The sequence below is a fragment of the Benincasa hispida genome, chromosome 12, assembly GCF_027475165.1.
Source record: "Benincasa hispida cultivar pf3 chromosome 12, pf3_genome.v1.1, whole genome shotgun sequence".
NCBI lineage: Eukaryota > Viridiplantae > Streptophyta > Magnoliopsida > Cucurbitales > Cucurbitaceae > Benincasa > Benincasa hispida.
The window spans coordinates 66,615,808-66,628,424 of NC_143489.1; positions in this window are offsets into that span (position 1 = coordinate 66,615,808).

Here is a 12,617-nt window from a genome sequence, read left to right on the forward strand (position 1 = left end):
GATAAGTGATCATACCAAGCACGAGGTGCTTGCTTCAGGCCATACAAAGCTTTTTGAAGCTTTTATACATAATTAGGGTGATAAGGATCAACAAATCCTTTAGGTTGCTCAACATAGACTTCTTCATTTAAGTACTCATTGAGAAAGACTCTTTTGACATCCATCTGGTAAAGCTTAAACTTGAGCAAATAAGCAAAACATAGGAAAAGTATGATGGCTTCCAGACGTGCTATAGGGGCAAACATCTCATCAAAGTCAACACCTTCTATTTGAGAGTACCCTTGAGCAACTAGGTGAGCCTTATTTCTTCTGACCATTCCATTCACGTCAGATTTATTCTTGAAGATCCATTTGTGGCAATGATATTTACTAAAACAGGTCGTGAGACCAGCGTCCAGGTTTGAAGTCTTTCAAATTGCATCGATTTTTCTTGCATTGCATTAATCCAACATTCATCTTTCAAGGCTTTAGAAGCATTTTTGGGTTCCACAAGGGATGTGAAGCAAATGTTACCAATCGTTTGGAGGTAGTCCACTTTTTTCTTTTTTTCTTTTTTTTTTTGGGTGGAAACGCCAGACTCAACATCTCTTATAATATTACTAGAAGGATGATTTTTCAAGATTCTACTAGAGGGTTGCTTAGAACTTTTATGGTCCTTTTCACTATCGAAACTGTACAGTCTTCAGGATTTACAGACTTGTCACAAGAATTGTTATCAGCAGTTTGTGAGACAATCAATTTAGATTCATTCCTGTCTAGCACAACATCAACATCATCGTCTTTAATCACCTCAACACTCCCTTTTTCTTCATTCATATCATCTATGACAACGTTGATAGACTCCACAACACTCTTTATATGCTTGTTATAGACCTTATAGACCTTGCTGTATGTTGAGTACCTTAGGAAAATTACTTCATCACTTTTGAATCCCATTTTTCTTTGGATCTCAATTAGCTAATATATAACACGGATTTCCAAAAATATGAAAGTAATTGATATTGGGTTTCCTCCCCTTCCAAATTTCATAATTTGTACAATTAGTACTTGGCCGGATAACTATCCAATTATGTATGTGATAGGCAGTATTCAGGGCTTCAACCCAAGAATGATACGGAAGGTTATAAGCATGAAGCATAACTCGAGCCATCTCCTGTAAGGTTCAGTTATTTCGTTTGACAACTCCATTCTACTGAGGCGTGACGGGGAGCAGATAACTCATGATGCATACCTTCAGAGTGACAAGAATCAGGAAATTGATTATTTTTAAATTCCCTGCCATGATCAGTGTGAATAAAAACAATGTTCAACCCTTTTCCCCTTTGTAGTTGGAGATAGAGAGTCTTGAGTACTTAAAATGACTCAACTTTTCTCTTATGAATTTAACCCACGTGTATCTGGAAAATTCATTAATACAGACCATGACATACTTTCCCTCCAAGGCTTTCTACTTGTATGGGTCCCATAAGATCTACATGAATCAGCTCGAGGATGCGATTTGTAACAGTTACTGGTACCTGTTTATGAGGCACTCTCATTTGCTTCCTTTTTGGATTCTCTATATATAGCCCCTTCATAGTTGCTGACATTTGGAAGGCTAATCACAACATTTCTCATCACAGCCTTCTGTATGGTTTTGATGCCAAGATGTCCAAGATGTTTGTGCTACAAAGCTGATATATCCTGTTTAGATACAAGGCACTTATGATTAGAGTATATAGGGGTCTACATATAGTAGCTATTGGTAAAGCGCTTTTCTGTCTTGACAAGAGTTTTAGCATTACATATGACAACACAACCATCTCTTGTAAAGTTTACATTCAACCCCTGATCACATAGTTGACTTATACTGATCTGGAAAATTCATTAACACATACCATGGCATACTTCCCCTCCAAGGCTTTCTAATTGTATGGGTCCTATAAGGTCTACATGAATCAACTCGAGGATGTGATTTGTAATAGTTACCAGTACCTGTTTATGAGGCACTCTCGTTTGCTTCCTATTTGGGATTCTCCACACATAACCCCTTCATAGTTGCTAACGTTTGGAAGGCTAATCACAACATTTCTCATCATAGCCTTTTGTATGGTTTGATGCCAAGACAAAGCTAATATATCCTGTTTAGATAAAGGCACTTTTGACTAAAGTATATAGGGGTCCATATATAGTAGTTGTTGGTAGAGCACTTTCCTATCATGACAAGAGTTTTAGCATTACATGTGACAATACAACTATCTCTTGTAAAGTTTACATTCAACCTCTAAACACATAGTTGACTTATACTGATAAGATTTGGTGTCAGCCCTTTAATGAAAATCACATCATCAAGAACAAGTTGAAGGAACCTTTGACAGTCCTCGAGCAAAAAATGGGATCAGACCCAAAAAAAATTCAAATTTATAGAATAAAGAATTTTACAGCAAAAAAACATCATGCATCTAAAAGATAATTTCAACATGCTTAAAGGAAAAATAACAAAATAAAAAAATAGGTTTCTGAAACCCTTACCTTTGAAGAATTGTTCTTCAAGTAAAATCCCTCGAACTGAATGGAACACCACCGCGATGAAACCTTTGTATTTTCTAGGTGAGAATCCAAGAATTTGTGTGTGCTTTGGCTATTTTGGAAGAGGGAGATTTTTTAATCGAGAGGAGAAGAAGATAGGGAAAAACTCAGAATGTTTCTGTGAATTTTTTTTTTTTGTTATTCTCTGGAAAAACCAGAATGGAAGAAGAAGGTCAAGTGAACAAACCACTTCACACTCTCACGTTGTAGAGAGAAAAATGGGGAAGAAGTTACAACTCACTCCCTAAAATTATTTTTAAAATTAAAATTAATAAAATAAATTAATTTTAATAAAAACTTTAACATATATTTATATGATAACCACTTTATCATATAATATATATTAAATTATATGTTATATCAAATCCATAAGAATTGATTGCAGTATCAAATCTTATATTCCAAGATCGCGAAGCTTGCTTCAATCCATAAATGGACCGATTAAGACTGTAAACCTTTTGCTCTTGACCTTGGGTTATGAATCCCTCAGGGTTGTTGCATATAAATGGTCTCCTCAAGATTGCCATTCAAAAAGACAATCTTGATATCCATTTGCCAGATCTCATAGTTATAATATGAAGCAATGGTCATGAGGATATGGATAGACTTTAGCATGACAATAGGTGAGAAGACCTCCTAATAGTCGGTTCTCTTAACTTGGGTATAACCCTTTGCCACTAGTCTAGCCTTGAAGGTTTGCTCCTTCACATAAACACCCTGTTTTCTCTTGTAAATCCATTTGCAACCTATAGGTTTAATCCCATCAGGTTGACCTACAAGATCCCAAGCTAAATTTAAGTACATCGACTCCATTTCGAGATCCATTGCTTTCATCCATTCATCTTTGTCAACATCCTTCATTGCTTTCTTACAAGACAATGGATCCTCAACAACTTCTCAACTACCATAGCTAGAAATTTTGTTAAACCCATATAATGGGTAACTGGGTTCGCAACCCTCCCACTATGTCGAGGCTCCCTCAACACTTGAGGTGGATTTAACCTACTAGATGATCTTCAACAAATCTCGTTGAGGTGTTGGGTTCCTCAACAACTCTTGTTGAAGTTTCATTAGTTTCTTTGGAAAATTCAGTCAACACTATTTTATTGAGGGGCCTGTGCTCCCTTATGTGGTATTCTTCTAGAAAAGTAGCGTTTATCGACACAAACACTTTATTTTCATTAGGGTCGAAGAAGTATCCACCTCTCGTTCCTTTGGGGTAGCCTATAAATAGGCACAGTTTTTAACGAGTTTCTAGTATCTTAGGATTTTCCTCAAGCAGATGTGCTGGGTAACCTTATATTCTGAAATGAAGTAAACTAGCTTAACGACCATTCCATAACTCCAAAGGTGTTCTCGTAACACTCTTGGATGGAACATAGTTCAAAATATACATTGCAGTTTGTATTGCAAAACCCCAAAACGAATCAGGTAAGGCAGCGTAATTCATCATAGATCGAACCATGTCCAATAGGGTTCGATTTCTCCTTTCTGATACACCATTCTGTTGAGATGTACTAGGTGTTGAGAGTTAGAATACAATTCCATGCTCTATCAAATAGTTTTGGAATATAAGATCCAAAAACTCTCCACCTCGATCAGATCGAAATGTCTTAATAGTTCTATTTAATGCATTTTCAACTTCATCCTTAAACTCTTTGAACTTTTCAAAGGATTCATATTTATGTTGCATTAAATAAACATACCCATACCTTGAACAATCATCATAGAGGTGATGAAAAATTCAAACCCTCCTCTTGCTTTTACATTCATCGAAACATAATGGTCTGAATGTACTAGTACTAAGGGTTCTTTGGCCTTGTGCTTTTCTAGTAAAAGATCTTTTAGTCATTTTGCCTTCAAGACATGACTCACACATAGGTAAAAAGTTTTATTCTAACTCGTTTAGAAACCCATTCTTTACCAATCTCTCAATCCTATGAGATTGAAGTGTCCAAATCTTAGGTGCCACAGTTGAGAATTTTCTTGAGGAGAAATTCTAAGTCTTTTATTTTGAGTTATCGTAGTTTTAAACATTTCGGTGTTAAGAAGGGCTTTAGTTGCTAACGGTCTTAGCACATAAAGATTGTTTTCCAACTGAGCAGAACAAATATTAATATTATTCTTTGAAATAAACGCTTTATCTATAGAGAATTGAATACAATAATATTGATCTAACAAACACTTTACATAAATTAACTTCCTCTTCAAACTAGAAACAACATATATGTTTTCAAGTAAAATATATTTATTCTATAAAGTCAACTGGAGACCTCCCACTACCACAGTTGAGACAACGTGCCTAGTTCCAAATTGCATTGTCATCTCCTCAGCTTCCAATTGCCGCCAGGAACTAATTCCCTAAAATGAAGAGCAAACATAGTTAGTGGCGTCTGAATCAATTATCCAGGCCAAATCATCATTCTCCACTAAATAAGTTTTCAAAACAAGTAAATCAAATTTATCTTGCTTGGCCTTCTTCTTTTTTATCAAATATGTGGGACAATTCTTCTTCTAAAGTCCCTCTTGGTTGCAGTGGAAATAGATTCCCTTTGCAGCCTTGGTCTTCTTGCCTTTTTGGATAGCAGCTGGTGGGTTAGTTTTCCTCTTTCCACCTTTCTTCTTCTTCCACTTTTTGGTGCCAGAAGAAGAAGGCATAGACTTTGTACCAGAGGTCGAACCTCTGAAGAACTTCTTAGAGGTGAGCAATATTTGTCTCACCCTTTTATTCCTTAGTTTTCATCAAGGATTGAAAGGTCTGTAGCTCATTGAGTAAGGTGGTTAGATTGTAGTCAATCCTGTTCATAACAGCATTGCTACGAAACGGACCCATTCATCTCTGCTACGTTGAAGTGGACAATCATGTCGAGAACATGTTCTTTAATAGATGCCCCTTCTTGCATATGGGCATTGAGGATGAATTTGAGAATGTAGTGCTGAGCTGTGTGGACGGTTGTCCAAACATTTCCTTCAGGGACTCTATGATCTCACGGGCTGTGAGCACGGTCTTATGCTTCTTGGCTAAGACTTCATAAAGTCTTGCCAAGATGTACGCTCGGGCCTTCTTATTTGCTCGTGTTAATCGCTCGTATGCTTCTCGAACATTTCGAGCAACATTTGGAGTTGAAATGTGAGGATGATTCTCCATTAGGAAAAACTAGAGGTCATCGATGATTATAATAGTTTTGATTGTGTTTTTTCATGTTGTGTAGTTATCATCATTAGTTTTTGGCGAGGAGTAAATTAAGAGTCACGAAAGTCATTATGAATAAATTTTTTGAAACCATACAAATGATTTATATTAGTATATTTGCATTAAACTGAAACACATCCAAAAAGTGTGTTTTATGGGCTTAGAATTTAGTTAATTTTATGTTTAATTTGAGATTTTTTATGCTTTTATTATTTGATTGTAGGAAATTGAGCAATTGGACGAGAACAAGCAATTTTGGAAGATTAATGACCAAGATACCCCCAAAAAGGTCAAATTTTTTACCTAGGGCATTGATCAATGGAGAAAAAGGAAAGAAAATTAAAAAATCAGAGGCAGGGCAGTGTTGAACAAGTGTTGCAACACTGCTCCATGACACTAAAATTACCGTCAGCGTTGCGATGCTGCGACTGCTGTATATATAAGCATCTTTTGGCCGATTTGATCTAGGGAGGCACTTTTAGGGCTATTTTGAGAGTGTAAGGCAATATTTTGGTTAGGCTTCCTTGGGGAGTGTAATTATGGATAGAGGCGGCATCTTGGAGCTTCAAAGGATAAAAAATTTGAAGAGTTCATTAGGTTGCGATCCGAGTTCAAGGACGAGAGTCAAGAACACGGCTTGCAATTTCTTCCCTCTTTTATTTTTCGTACTTTGTGTTTGGAAACCTCATGAATGGTCTATGTTTGTGTTGTAACCATGAGTGATTGATTTTTGTTTCTCGGTTGTCGACTTAGTTTTATGGATTTTGAAAGAATTAGTTGCTTCTTTGATTGAATTTATGTATAATTATTTTAGCATGTTTGTTCTTAATGCTTTTGATTAATAATCATTAATTAAATGTTCTTTACTTAATGTCTGTCTCGAGAGAGAAGATGTTGAGTTGAATCTAGCGTGTCAAACTGTTAATTAAGTATGCACGAGATTGAAGTGTTTTAATTGCAAATTCATATACTCACCACTTCGATCAGATCAAAGTGTTTTAATTCTTTTACTTAACTGATTTTCAGTCTCAACCTTAAATTCTTTAAACTCTTTCAAGAGTTTCAGACTTGTGACTGATTAAGTAAATATAGCCATATCAAGAGTAATCATCAATAAAACTGACGAAGTACTGATATCCTCTTCGAGCTTTAACATTCATCGGACCATAAAGATCTGAATGTATAAGTTCAAGAGGTTTTTTGGCACGAAGACCTTTTTCAGAAAAAGATCTTTTCATCATTTTTCCCTCAAGACATGATTCACATGAAGGTAGGGAACCGTCTTCTAACTAATTTAGATGACCTTTTTTTACCAATCTCTCAATCCTGTTGAGATTAATGTGACCAAGGCTGAGGTGCCAAAGATAAGCATTAGGAGAAATTTTTCGCTTTTTATTATGAGTCTCAGTCGTTTTAAACATCTCTATATTTAAAATGGCTTTTGCTTCCGTTGGTTATAATATGTATAAGTTTTTCACAAGTCTAGCAAAACAAATATGAACACCTCTTGAATAAACAAACACTTGATTACATTCTAAAGATACACTGTACATATTCTTTAAAAGACAAGAAATGGAGATCCGATTTCTTTTCATCTTAGTTACAAATAACACATTCTTGAGTAAGATAAAAGAATCTCCCAAAAACAACTTCACATCTCCCACTACTTCAACTGAAATGACTTCACCTGTGCCCACCTTGAAAGTCATCTCATATTCAGAAAGTCTTCTCCAATAACTAGTTTCCTGTAGAAAAGTACAAACATGATTAGCAGGGTCTGAATCTAATATCCAGGTAAGGTGAGAATTTTCCACTATACATGTTTCAACAACTAGTAAATCATATTTACCTTGTTTATTCTTTTTTGCTTTCTTTTTAGCCAGATATTTTAGGCAATTACGCTTACAATGCCCAACCTCTCCACAATGGAAACATTTTCCCTTGGGAGTTTTGTTTTTGTTTTTCTTCACAGCGGTTTTCTTTTTCCCTTTTCTTTTCTTTTTCATCTGTACAGTTTTATCCTTAGAATATGAAGAAGGACCAACTTTCTTATCATCAACAGGAAGACTGGGTCCTGCACTGGCCATACCTCCCCTTGATTTTCTGCGGGAGCTGTGTTGTCCATATTATCTGCCATATCAGTTGCTTTCTTTCGCCTTGCTCAATTCTGGCGTGCTCTTGTGCGAAAGGTACGCTCGATCTCTGGGTCAACTACGAATTCTTGTTCGGTACCAGTACTCATAAACTGTCAGACTGCTTTCCGCGTTGAACAGTCAGTACAAAGAGATTTGTATTGCAAAATACCACAAACATACTCCAACAATAACCGTTAACCAATCCCCGACAACGGCACCATAAACTTGTAATGCATGTATGACATAATTTTAATCTTAGCTACAAGTCCATGCCATAAACTTGATATGACATAAAAATTGATACTTCTATTTTAAGCATGTAGACAAGTATGAATATGAATGAATAAAATTTATCTTCTTATGTCATACAACGCATAGATGATTGCGATGATATGCGATACTACTTCTAGATGTATGTGTTATTAATGAATGATCTTGTAGTATGCTGTGTGTTGTCACAAGTTTCCTTGCGTTGGAACCAAGTATAATTCCACCGCAAGTTTCTCGGTGTGATTCCAGGTCGAACACAAGGATTGTTTTAGGTTAATTGCATTATATTTGTGATATATGCAACCAGGGGTTTTTCAATATAATAAAATTGTGGTTTGTACATGTGGTAAAGTAAATTGTGCAGTAAAGTAAAGATAAGCGATAAAAATGCGATAATAAAGTAAATTGTGATAAAAATAAAGTGCGATAAAATAAACCTAAGCTATGATGATACAAGATACCGAGGTTGAGACTGACTGTGAAGAATATACAAAGATTGTGTTATGTAGTGGCAAGGCTTATGTGCGAAACAGAAAGAGAAAGGATAATTAATATAAACAACCCAAGTTTCTTAATTGCGTTAAAGATATAAGTACGGTTCCGCTTTCCCTTGGCGTACACCTCTCGGTGATCGGCAGCATTTCCCACATCTCTATGGTGAAATAGGGACGAATGTAGTGAACGCAAGGTTGCTTCCATCTCTGGAAGTACTTCTTGCTTTAGTTAACGCATTCTTCTAACATTCTCTCGAAAAATCAGAATGGCATCCTCACTTCTGCTCTCACAGGTGAAGATGCCATCTAGCATGCTTTAGCTAAACATCTTTATTTCTTTAGCACAGATTAAGTTACTTGTTTAATTCATATTAATCACCAAGGGATTAAGAAAACATCATGGAGAAAGCGATTAATGGAGGAACGAAAATAGACAGAAATGTGGAAATGAAAGTGATCATGACATTTAATTATAAAATCAAGTGTCTGATACATGGTTGTGAATGATTTAGACTAAGAAGATGAAATACAATTGATGAATAAGAGTTAGAAACAGATACAGAAGAGTGCCAATGTCTTGACACCAATCTAGATGGAGAGATTGCTTGCCGGCGTAGATGGAGTGAATGGAAGGATGAGCTTCCCTCTCAGGCTTACTCAACCAGTAGAGTTGATCTAGGTACAGAGCTTCACGACAGGGATTTGGAATGATTCACCCTGAGACTCACCTCTCGGCCTTGTCTTTTTTCTTCCTGGATCTTCTCTGATCAGCACTCAGATCAACCTCTCTCTCAATAGCCTCGTATCAATTATCCCCTATATCAAGTATATCTTCAGTGAATTCTTTGAGAGTATTTATAGATGAAAGCTTTGACTCTCTGACTTGCGGTCCCCACTTTATTGTTATGGAAATTCCAAGAATGGTGGAATAAATATTCCTTCTGTTATGCAATCAGTTCGTCGAAAATGCACAACGGTTAGTTGTACACGTGTCAAAATCCTCCATGATTGCGTTGCTCATTTGCATCTTTCGATCGTGTGCCCGCATGCGATATTATTTTTATTACCGTATGCGGTTGAAGTTCAGCTCTGGATCGATTGTCGCATGCATCGTCATTGCGTTGATCGTCTATTCATTCCTGAATGATGGGTGCAATACGATGTAGATGCATTAATCTTTCTCTCTTGAGCCATGAACACATACGGTGACTGATTTCCTGCAAAACAGACATGAAATATTCTTTTCTTCCATCACAATGGTATTAGTGGGTGTATTGACGACAATCTATAATTATTGTATTTCTTAGTTAATTTCTCTACAATTGACGCAACTTTCCTCTCTTTTGGCCGCAATATCTAAATAAAGCATTATAAATGACTTGTATTTCTATAAGTTATCACATCCCCAAATTTAGATACAAGCATATCTTCTACTAAGGCAAAAATGCTCAGTTCCTATCCTAAATATTTGCGTTGATTGGTTGCTCTGAATGCTCCACTCAGGCACATTACTTAACAACGCAATTTCCTTCTATCCTTGCTAAGTCGTATCAAAGCCCTACTTTATTCATCTATACTACAAATTTCTACTCAAAAATGCTTTTCTAGTTTCAAAGAGAATGTTTACCTCTTCTTTATCAAAACAACTTGATGCGTTTGTATGCAGTGGTCAAACTTTGCGTCATTTATTAGAGACCGTTGATCATGGTTACACCCTTCATTTTGGCTTGTTCCCACGGGTGTCATGCGAACATCCAACCACGGTTGTGTGTCAATCTTAACTTTAACTCGTGAATTTCGGAGGAGTCGTCTCTTGCATTCTTTTATTTTCTTTTCTTTTTCACATTGCATTGTTCTTGGAAACTCACCTTCGTTTTGGCTTGCTCCCACGGGTGTATGCGAACATCCAACTACGAGCAGGTTCCTTTCACAACTAACTCTTATCAGGTTGGGAATGTTTTTGAAGTTTTCCCTTGTGCTGACATTGGAGTTGATATGAAAATATTTTTTTTTTTGAAATATATGAACGCATTTTCTTAAAGACTGCATAATCTTGATCTCACCTGCTCAGATTTTCTCCACCCCCAAATTTAGAGATGCACAAGGTCCTCATTGCGTTGTTTGGACAGAATAGATAAATACTTAGAAAAAAATTTCAAAAAGAAGGTTTGAGTAGAACTTTGAAGGGCAAAAGGTAAAGTATTGCTAAGCTACGAATTAAATAAGTGTTAGTTAGAAATTACAAAGTGTGGGAAATGTTTCTAAGTGTAAACATATTATACATCATGGCAACGCAATGAATAACGCAAAAATAAAATATCAAGAACGTCGCAATTAGTGACAAGGATGATTGATTGTTGCATGCGCCATCATTGCGTTGATCGTCTATTCATTCCTGAATGATGGGCGCAATACGACGTAGATGCGTTAATCTTTCTCTCTTGAGCCATGAATGCATACAGTGACTGATTTCCTGCAAAACAGACATGAAATATTCTTTTCTTCCATCGCAATGGTGTTAGTGGGTGTATTGACGAAAATCTATCATTATTGTATTTCTTAGTTAATTTCTCTACAACTGACACAACTTTCCTCTCTTTTGGCCGCAATATCTAAATAAAGCAGTATAAATAACTTGTATTTCTACAAGTTATCAAAGTGCTACTATGGGGCAGTCAAGAATTCCTTCACAGAAGCAATACAGATCTTGACCAAATACTAATATCTAGAATAACTCATATCCCAATAGTTCTTTTGGTTATCGTTTTCAGTCAAGATTTTTATTAACACTTAGTAATTCTTGTAAGTGTGACCCGCCATTTTCAGATCTTATAGGACGGTATGAATATGCCTCCGAGATAGAAGACAATATTCAAGACGGAACTATAAGACCCTATTCATTTTACTAAAGCTTGGGTTGTTCCAAATCCTATGTTACAACCCTCCGTAGGGATCGTCGCGATTAAAAACTAGCTAGTGCCACATAAAAACGACAGTAGTCACAACATAGGAATCTCACGGTTCAAACTAATGGAGGAGACCGTAGGACAATGTTGACACATTTCCTTCACCCACTTACTATGAACCACTTCCCTCATTCACCTTGTTATTGACCCATGCAAACACTTTCCGTATGAAGCAGTCGAGGTAAAATCGACAAGAAGCCGAGCATGGATCTCACGGTGTGAACTCTTGAGGACGTGAGAGCTAATAACTATATATCAAATATATTGTTAATCTCCCACTGAAGTGTTCTAAATGTTTGGGTAATTTACTTAGGCGTGACAGCTAATTTCATACAACCTAAGTCTAAGTGGTTTATCCAAATATAACTCTTATAATTGATTTTACCTACAATGTCTAGGTGATAAACCATTTTATTACCTCACATCACTCATGCAAGCTCATAAAATCAGTTAACAACTCTCAATAGTTCGGTCATAATCTTCAGGTAAGAGGTGTGTCGTAAACTATCAACTTAAGTATCCCCAACCTTAGACAGGTTTATGAACCGATATGAGTTTGTAATCGTATTTTATAAGGCGACAATCTATTTTAACGATTAAAATTAGTTGTTAACCTAAGTGAGCATGCAACTGTTCTTTGTTATGGATTTTAAACGTCTAACCAATTTTATACAACTTACAACATTTAGACATGCTTAATATCCACAACATTCAACAAAGGTATCCAACATAACTATTATATTAAACATAACCCTAACATGCATACTATATATTATAACAATTATAACATACTGTCAATGCATGTAACATGCTTCCTATGGTGGGGTTTTAAATCTACATGGCATACCGTGTGCATATACATGAATTATTTAATTATCACATACATCTCATGTATAAACAATTAAATACTAACTGTTATGGTTTTTGTTTTGTCATAAACAAGTAAATAGATAACTAACTAATACAAACAACTTCATAACCATCTTTAAAC